The 9749-nt window shown below is 29.5% G+C and overlaps 1 long non-coding RNA gene across 8 annotated transcripts; it reads right to left on the bottom strand.

Moving 5' to 3' along the window:
* Nucleotides 1-2126: 2126 nt before the first annotated feature.
* On the bottom strand, nt 2127-9397 carry LOC102664085 (uncharacterized). Of its 8 annotated transcripts, XR_412777.3 has the most exons (11): nt 9203-9397; nt 8947-9081; nt 8760-8837; nt 6774-8143; nt 6623-6673; nt 5509-6287; nt 5167-5400; nt 4742-4820; nt 3215-3303; nt 2718-2816; nt 2127-2379 (listed from the first exon to the last, which is right to left on the bottom strand). It is a non-coding gene; the product is annotated as an uncharacterized lncRNA (long non-coding RNA). The 8 variants fall into 8 exon arrangements; XR_005891523.1 differs by having other exon boundaries at nt 6623-8143; XR_005891522.1 differs by having other exon boundaries at nt 5509-7053; nt 8057-8143.
* Between the last annotated feature and the right edge of the window lie 352 nt (nt 9398-9749).

Genomic DNA, 9749 nt, shown 5'->3' with positions numbered 1-9749 from the left:
GTTACGTGTGCCTAATATTTCTACAGCTAGCTAATATTACATATATTACGTGTGCCGGCCTAATATTACGTATATTACCTGTGCCTAATATTTCTAAAGCTAATAATATTATATCACATATATATATCTAAAAATATATACCACACACCAAACTAACTAACATATATAATATCTAAAAATATATACAACAAACCAAACTAACTAACCTAACCTTCAAATATCTATTAATACATAAAAATTAAGAACATCATAGTAACTAACCTAATCTTACAATACCTATTAATCCTAATTAACCTAAACTTACAATACCTATTAATACTAACTAACCTACTATTTTTATAATATTAACAACATAATATATAAATCAGAATATATAAATCTTATTTAAGAAAATCACTTGCCAGGAATGAATTATGGAAGAGAAATACACAGCAAAGCAAAGTTGAAGGAAGTGCAGCACACACACACACTCTCAGTGAAACTCAACAAAGGAGAAAGGAGAAAAGCTCAGCTTGGAGAAGAGAAGAGAAGTTTACGTAAAAATTTAAGTTGCTGGAGGTTTTTTTTATAGAAGGAAACATAAACAAGCAACAGTCAAAATGCTAAGGCTACTCTGCGTTTTCAGTCCCTCTGCATGTTGTAACCCTAACACTGCAAATCTGTCACCCTGGGCTCAGCTTCTTCACGTGATGCACCACGTATCTCGCCACTAGAGAAGGCGAGACCCTCTCTTCACATATCTCGCCACTACAGAAGGCGAGACCTTCTCCTACGTGGCCTGTATCACCAGTGGCAATGGTGGTACCGTCCATGTCACCACGTCTCGCTAGTGGAAATGGCGGTACCGTCCACGTCACGCCCTGTAACGCCAATGGGAATGGCGGGTCAAGCTTTATCGCCAGCACCATCAACGACTTCCATGGAAAACAAACCCCCTCCGTAATTACTTTTAAAAGAGACCCCTTTAGGTAAATAGTTTTTAAAGGTGACCCCTTTATGTAAATTTGCCTTATTAGGCCACAAGCTAATGTAGTTGTGCATACACTAGCAAGGGCTGCTACTGCAAATGCTAGTCCATCTATTTATCATATGTTACCAAACTGTATTGCTTTTTGATTAATAATGACATGATATGAGTTTGCTTCAATAATAATAAAAAAAGGTTTAATTGCAAAATATGTGTTTTTATTGTGCTATTACACTAAATCGGTCTTCCTATTTTTAATTCAGTATTTGAGTCCCCTTATATTTTAGAGTATATTATCTTAGCTCCACAGCTGATTTTAACTGTTGACTAACCATTGACCATTAAATTTAAATTTAAATGTTGACTATGGTCCTTGAAGTAAGAAGCGCATTCTTTTACTACTACACCCAAGGTGCTCATTGGAATATTTGGTGCAAAATATAATATTAATATATGTTTTATGCAAAAATAGTTCAAAATTCAAATTTTATTCTTTTTTAATTTATTATAGTTTTATAATCTTATATATTATCTTTTAAAATATAACATATAAGACTAAATTCTATTTTTACATAAATTAGAATATGTATATTTATATAAGTTTTATTTTTTATTTTATATATTATATTTATCTTTTAAGATAATACTTGTGATTTAGTGACAATATTTTTTTAATCTATATTAAGATATTCATGCTATTTATTATAATATAGATAAAAATAATATCAATAAATTACATACATAAATATTTTAAAAAATAGAAAATACTTTCATTTTAATTAATTATATATCTTTACTATATAGTTTAATTCTTTTAAAAAATTTAATATCTGATTAAATAAATTTAACTACAAATTAAAAATAGTATTATAATAAATGAAAAGAATATTTTAATATATCTAAAAAAATACTATCATTAAATCACACATATAAATACTAAAAAGATAATAAAATACCGGTATTTTATGAAATTATAATTTGTGTAAAAAAATATACATTAAAGATAAAATTTATGTTATATATTTACTTTATAAAATACTAGTCGGTAACCCGTGCATACGCACGGGTCATTCGCTAAATGATTTTCGACGAAAGAATAAAAAGAAAGGTATTGTTAAAAAAAACAACAAGACTAACATTCATGTCAAAGAGTTCTATATATAGTGTAGTACATTGATTGACAAATTGATAGAAGATAAGAATAAAAATAGTTCCAAACAAAGATAACTAAAATTGTCTGTCAAAATAACACAATAGATTGAATAACAACTGTAAAACCTAATCTATGTCGTTGTCGTCCCAATCTATTTCGCGTCTAATAACTACTTCCCAAATTTTTTCGTCACGCCTATAGTAGAATGAAAAAAGACCAATCCCACCCACTCTCTTCCTGCCACCGCCATTGCATCCGCCTGCAACCAAGACAAAACTTTAATGTCCAAACTAAGGGAATATGAAACTAATTCACAAAGTTGACTACTCTGAAGCTCTGAACACAATTATAAGGGACCATATAAACAACAACAACAATAATAATAATATAAATAATAACCTGCAATAAATCCAGACAAAACTTTAATGTCCAAACTCCAAACTTCCAAATAAAAAGATTTTGGAAAAATACAGCAACTTGTTGAACAGTCTTCCAGAAAGATCAAGTTATTTATACAACTGAATTAGTATATGACATTATCCTTAAGAACTTTCAAAATCAAAATGAGACTAAATTGAAATTTGTAGCCAAAAGTACCTTCTTTGAAGCATAAGGTGTCATATTATTTGATAGAGTGCAGAGCAAGCACAACCTTGGACATTCCAGACATTTCCCCTTAAATAGCTATGCCACAATCTCACAAAACAACCAAGAATAAGATAGATTTACAAATTTCTGGGGCAAACAAATAGATAGATTCTCTTTCGGGGAAAAAATAAAAAGGGCTCTCTTTGTTTATAATAATAATAATAATAATAAAAATAATAACCTGCAAGAAACCCAGACAAAACGTTAACGTCCAAATTAAGGAAAGATGAAACTAATTCACAAAGTTATGAGTACTCTGAAGCTATAAACGCAATTGTAAGGACCATATATAATAATAATAATAAACAATATAAATGATAACCTGCAACAAACCCAAACAAAAGTTTAATGTCCAAACTCCAAACTTGCAAATAAAAAGATTTTATTATCCTTAAGCACTTTCAAAATCAAAATGAGATTAAATTAAAATTCGTAGCCAAAAGTACCTTATTTGAAGCATAAGGTGTAATATCATTTGATAGAGGGGAGAGCAGGCACAACCTTGGATGTCGCAGGCATTTCTCCTTAAATAGCTCTGCCACAAACTCACAACACAACCAAGAATAAGACAGATTTACAAATTTCTTGGGCAAACAAACAGACAGATCCTCTTTCGGGAAAAAAAGGGTTTTCTTTGTTTATAATAATAATAATAATAATAATAATAATAATAATAAACAATAAAAATAATAACCTGCAAGAAACCCAGACAAGACTTTAATGTCCAAACTAAGGAAAGATGAAACTAATTCACTAAGTTATGAGTACTCTTAAGTCCCGAAGACAATTGTAAGGGATCATATAAAAATAATAATAATAATAATAATAATAATAATAATAATAATAATAATAATAATAATAAACAATATAAATAATAACCTACAACAAACCCAATCAACTAATCAACTAATAATCGCATCAAAATAATCTTCAACACACCAAACGAAAGAAGATATCAGAAATGACCGTCCCATGTATGCCCACAAATAGGTTAAACTTTTTCACAATTTAAAATACTAAATTCAGATAAATTCAAAAGATCTTAGTAACACAAAATAGGATGTTTTCCTAGATTACAGGTTTTGGCTTAAAATTAATATAGTTCATAGTGAAAATCTAGCAATCACACTGTCAAAAAGTTATAACATGGAAAAAATTCCATACCTAAAAAATCACCGTACAACAAAATAAAAATGAAATATTGAATTAGGATTTAAAATTTTATAGTTTCAGACCTGATCCAATTTCAGACCTGATCTAATAATTGGATTTGAATTGGATCAATTTTCAGCTCTAATCTTACTTTTTTTTGGAAAATACTAAATAAATAATAAAATATATAATAAAAGATGATTTAAAACATTAAACATTTCATTTATCTATTATTATATAACTTATAATATAAATTTTTAAATATATACATTACTACAAATAATTTTTCACAACTTGACAACTTAATTATGCATCTTAACTCATAGTTATTAAGAATTTATCTTTAAATATATTTTTGATAGACTGATATAATTTATGAGATAATTTTACAAATATATAAGAATAATATAAACGTGAGTGACATAAATTTGTGTAAAAAAAACACATATATATATATATATATATATATATATATATATATATATATATATATATATATATATATATATATATATATGTATGTATGTATAAACAATTTCAGTCTGGATTGAATCACACCAATTTTTTAAATCAAATCTAATTCAACCAAATTAAAATTTTCTCTCTATTCAGTTTTTCAATTTTCAAATTTTTGGATCAATTTTTTTAGTCATTAATAGATTGAATCAGTTTATGAACACCCCTAACAAAAGGGTAATTGAACATCACTAATTAAACAATATATATGGCGCCTTTATATACACAGAAGGCAGCACAATGTAATATTTAAGTGGAAAAATGATTAAGCATTAAGAATTTGAATTTGGTGAGTTCAAGTATACCTGCATAGATGGCTGATAATACTCACTTCCCATTCCAGTTTATTGACCACTTGATATCACCCCTTGTGTGGCTCCAGACCTGGACGATAGTAGAGGCATCAGATATGCAAAAAATTAATTCCATATTGGCAAAATGGCAAGCAGTTCAGCAAACAATTATAAATATAAAAAATTATAATGAAGCAATTTCTCCTTTGGAATGTTGAACATGATAGCTTCTGTCAATGAATCATCTCCTTGTTCAAGTCATGACAACTAATAAGAATCTCCAAAGGAATTAGTTTCATGTACTTTGAGAAAGACAAAAATATAAACAAAAATCATTTCCCTACATTGAAAAATAATTTCCTTACAGCTTAAAATTTAAAAGAATAAGCTTGAAGAAAAATAAAAAAGAATCCAAAGAAGCAGAATGTTAGAAATACCTTGGCAGCTCTGGTTGTAGCTCTAGACCAACGGGAAATGGCAGGTTTCATGTTCCTCAATCTTGAAGAAAGATATAAAGTTGTACTTGAGTTCAGAAAAATCTAAGAGCTTCTACCTATGTATTAAAATAAAAAGATAAAATTAAAACTCATGGAGAGTTTAGTAAAGACAGACAGAGGTTCAAATTCAAAATCTTTTTGAGCTTTGTAATCTTTTGATAAACCATTGTCAACCTGCAATCACAAAGAAATGGTAAATCATTTGCTTACAGCTTCAAATTTAAAAGAATAAACTTGGAGAAAAATAAAAAAGAATTCAAAGAAGCAGAATGCGAGAAATACCTTGGCAGTTCTGGTTGTAGCTCTAGACCAACAGGAAATGGCATCTTTCATGTTTCTCAATGCTGAACAAAGATATAGAGTTGGGCTTGAGTTCAGCAAAATACAAGAGCTTCTACCTATGTATTCTATATATAGAAAATATATAGAAAATAAATAAAATTCAATTTGTTATAAATACCTATAACCAATAATATTTCAAAAAGACAAATAAATTACAAAATATATAACATGCAGATACAATTGATGGAGTGGTCACTTCTAATGAATAGAAAAAAATCACTTGTTAATTTGCATATCATTCTCTAATAGAGATGGTTTAAGCAGCCAAAGTGTTCTTTGAATTGAGGAATCCTCCTGCAAGAATACAAATGGTTGTACTCATTTATCATCTAAAGAAGACAAATTCTTGTAAACTTTTAAGGCCCAATTTAACTATAATTGTAACAATAGACTCCTGCCATTCGTAAGGAAAATGATATCACAGCTCTCAAAGAATCATTTAAATTTAAATCACCAATATAATAATCATACATACCTGTGTATATTCTACTTTTGTAAAAATTTAAACTTTCTGCTTAAACAATTTTGCAAGATGCGTTTCCAAAAGTTGGCTCCTTGCCCTTTGAGTATTTGACTTACCCAGTTTCTCCTCCCGCAAGGGATTGCTCCTTGATGAAGGACTACTTCCATTACTATCATGTGGTGCTTTCTCCTCCCGCAAGGGATTGCTCCTTGATGAAGGACTACTTCCATTACTATCATGTGGTGCTTACGTCTACCTTGAGGCAAAATTTGCTTCACTTTGTTAACTATAATTTCAAGTTGGAAATAAAATAATGAAAATAAAAATTTTCCTTTAGTTTGCTTCAATTAAAATTTGGTTTTTAACAATGGTGTCACGTGATTAATATAGTCAACCCCACTTAGTGGGATAAGGCTTTTATTGTTGTTGCTGCTTCAATCAAGTACCATATATTTTCATCAAATATGATACAATTATATTCCAGATAAGCAACATTTAATAAGACTAATACTCAATCACAATGCTTAAACAATTCAATACAACTGAAAAGACAGAAAAAAATGACTGATTTAAATATACATATATACCAACCTCTTGAAGAAATAGATCAACAAACATATGAACTTCTCTTGGTTCCTTATGCTGTGTAAAGCAAAGGAAAAACTTCAAAGATTCAAGCTCTTTCAAAGACAACCGATCATCAGTCTTATATGTTTGAAAAAAGGGTATATAACAGACCGACCTTAACCCAATTAGGGGTTGTAAACCTCTTTTTCAGGAGAAGTGATACCTATGATTTCTCATATTTATGTACTGAAAAGAATCAAACAGTATATATGTAAATGCTGTTTAACTTGAAGATTTTTTTAAATAATGAAAACAAAAATAAAGGACTAAGGATAGAACAGGTATAAATAAATGGAGATTAAATATCCTCCAAAATCAAAGCACTCAAGAAAGGGTACTACAATACAAAGAAAGTGAAGAGCTCCTTCCTTCACTATATGTTTTATGTAATGTTCCTGCATAAGCAACCATAACATATTGAGCAAACACATCAACCAAAGAAATATAATGTAAGTAAAATCATCTCAGTCATATATATCCAAACTGAAGGACCACCTTCTAAAAGAATTATACATGTCTTCTTTATTTTATTTATATAATCAAGTACACAATATCATTAGAATCCAAAAATATACGTATAAGAAAATATCGTTATTTCTATTTTTGTTAACTTTATAATAAAAAACTAGTTGCACGATTTTTAAAAAAATTAAAGTGAGAAAAAAAAACAAAAGAAAAAAGTGAAAAAAAAGAAACATGTTGTTGTGGGACAATTTATATATATATATATATATATATATATATATAAAAGTACATTGAACAATGCTAATTTCAAAAGAAGCATGTATCCCTTTTCCCTTGTATAAATACAAACAAAGGAAAGAAGGGGTAGCATCAGACAAATGATGATCAAAAGCCAGCATCAACTGATCTGTTGTCCAAAATCCTGTGTCATATATGCAGCAAACGACAAAGTCTATTCAATTCCTCACATATATTTATTTTCACAATCCGATCAAATCAAGACCAACATATCCATCCATCTTCACATCATCCTGATTAGTTTTTGGATAATATGGTATTTAACTTCTCTGATTCTCTTTCTGTGTTATGCAACAATCTTTTTTGTTTTAGTACAGAGCACGTGTATATATGTTTGATTTATAGTAATTAGTGAACTGTTCCATTATTACCATGAACATTTTTTGGGGGAAGGCTAACCTCTTCTCTACAGCTTACCAGGTCCATATAACCAAATCAAATTCTTACAACAACAAGAGATATATTACAAAAAATATCACCCTTTTCATTTTTGGTAACCAAACCAAATTCTTACAGCAATAATTTCAAGAGAGTAAGCAAAAAGAAGAAAGATTCATGACAAGTTCTTATCTATCAAGGCATAACAATCTCAACATGTGCAATGAGCTTAAACACATTTAGAATGTTTACACATACATATAGTAATTTTCTTGGTAACACCCTCAAGTTTCCTTTTTCAGACTTGACCACCTTTTAGCATTAGCATTAAGAGCTTCTGCTACCCTGTGGAAAAAAAAAGATTTTTTAAGAAAATACCTGAAACAGGAACACAAATTGGAACCCGTGAAGCACCACCATAGCAAACCTTACAACACTTCTTATATGATCCTTTGCACGTACTAAAAAAAATAGTTACATAATAAGAAAAATAATTCCCAAATTATGTTGCATCAATTATTTTTAAAATTTTTAAGAAAAAAGTTAATTTATTTATTTATACTATTTGTTTACCATCATAAAAAAAGCAAACTTTCTCTTTTTTTGAAAAAGAGACTGATTCTATAGAAAAATATTTAAAATAATATATTATTTTCATTTGATTTTATACTTTTTTACTTTTGATTTTTTTTTAAAAAAAAATAGAAGTAATTCCATGAATTTTTTTCAAATTTTGTTTAATTTTTTTTAAAATAGTAGTTTTCTATTAAAAAAATTGAAACGGACTGGCCAAACAACTAACCAAAATATGGTAAATAGAGCGGATAATAAAACCGCAAAGTCATATTTAATAATAATTTTTTTTACTGAAATTTAGTAAAGTCATTAATATTAATCTAGCTAAGAAAATCAAAAGTTCTTCGTAAAAAATTTTAAAAAATAAAATAGAATAGAATACTACCTCCTTGTAAAACTGGTAAGGTAGACCCACCATGATCCGTGCTCCATCTCCAGTGTTGGCTTCACACTGCAAGCACCTCTGTGCATCATGCGCACCAGCATTTCCAAAGCATCAGTCACCTACCGCAAAAATGAGACATAATTGTAAAAACGCACACCACACGCACCATACTCATACTCACACTCACATGCAAACACCAAAGTCGTCGCATTCACCGTTTTGCGGCTACTTTCGCCGGACAGTTCTGCCACGAACCCCACTCCACACGAGTCCTTATTCATAGCCACCACATTACCACCAAAAGCCCAAAACTTGTTCAAACCTGCACAACACAAAATCCAATCCGCATCATGGGTGACCGTTTATAAACCAAAAAATAGTAAATTAAAAGAAGAAAAAAATATATGAGAGAGAGAGAGAGAGGAATGAAATATATCAAATACTAAGAATAGACGCTTGGAATTGTAGAAGAGAAAAGGAATCCATGAACCGAAAACTGGTCTCACACACAATATCTCTCTTTGTGTGAAAGAGGGAGATTGGAGGTGGTGGTGGTGGAGGACCTTGCTGCTTTGGGAGAGAGAAAGCTTCCAAGTTGTACAGAGAAAGAAAGTGAGTGAGAGAGAAAGAGAGAAGAGAGAGAGAGAAATGGAAAGATAAAAAGAAAAGCGAAAAGGCTCGGGATGAAGACCGAAAAAGAAGACACCTGGAACAATACGTGGAGCAACCAGGGGAGTGGGGAATTGAAAGGCTAAAAGATCGAAAAACCAAGGAAATGAACATGTGTCACAATCTTAGGTAAGGGCATTTTAGAATTTTCCAGATACTTCTCTTTTATAGATAGTATATAGAAGTTTTGAATAGTATGATAAAAATACATAAGATTACAAAAATATAATATATAAAATAAAAATAAAGCTTATATAAATATACATATTTTAATTTATGCGAAAATGGAATTTAATCTTATATATTATATTTTAAAGGATA

Source organism: Glycine max, chromosome 1 (assembly GCF_000004515.6).
Source record: "Glycine max cultivar Williams 82 chromosome 1, Glycine_max_v4.0, whole genome shotgun sequence".
Taxonomy (NCBI): Eukaryota; Viridiplantae; Streptophyta; class Magnoliopsida; order Fabales; family Fabaceae; genus Glycine; species Glycine max.
This window is presented reverse-complemented; position numbering and strand designations above follow the sequence as displayed.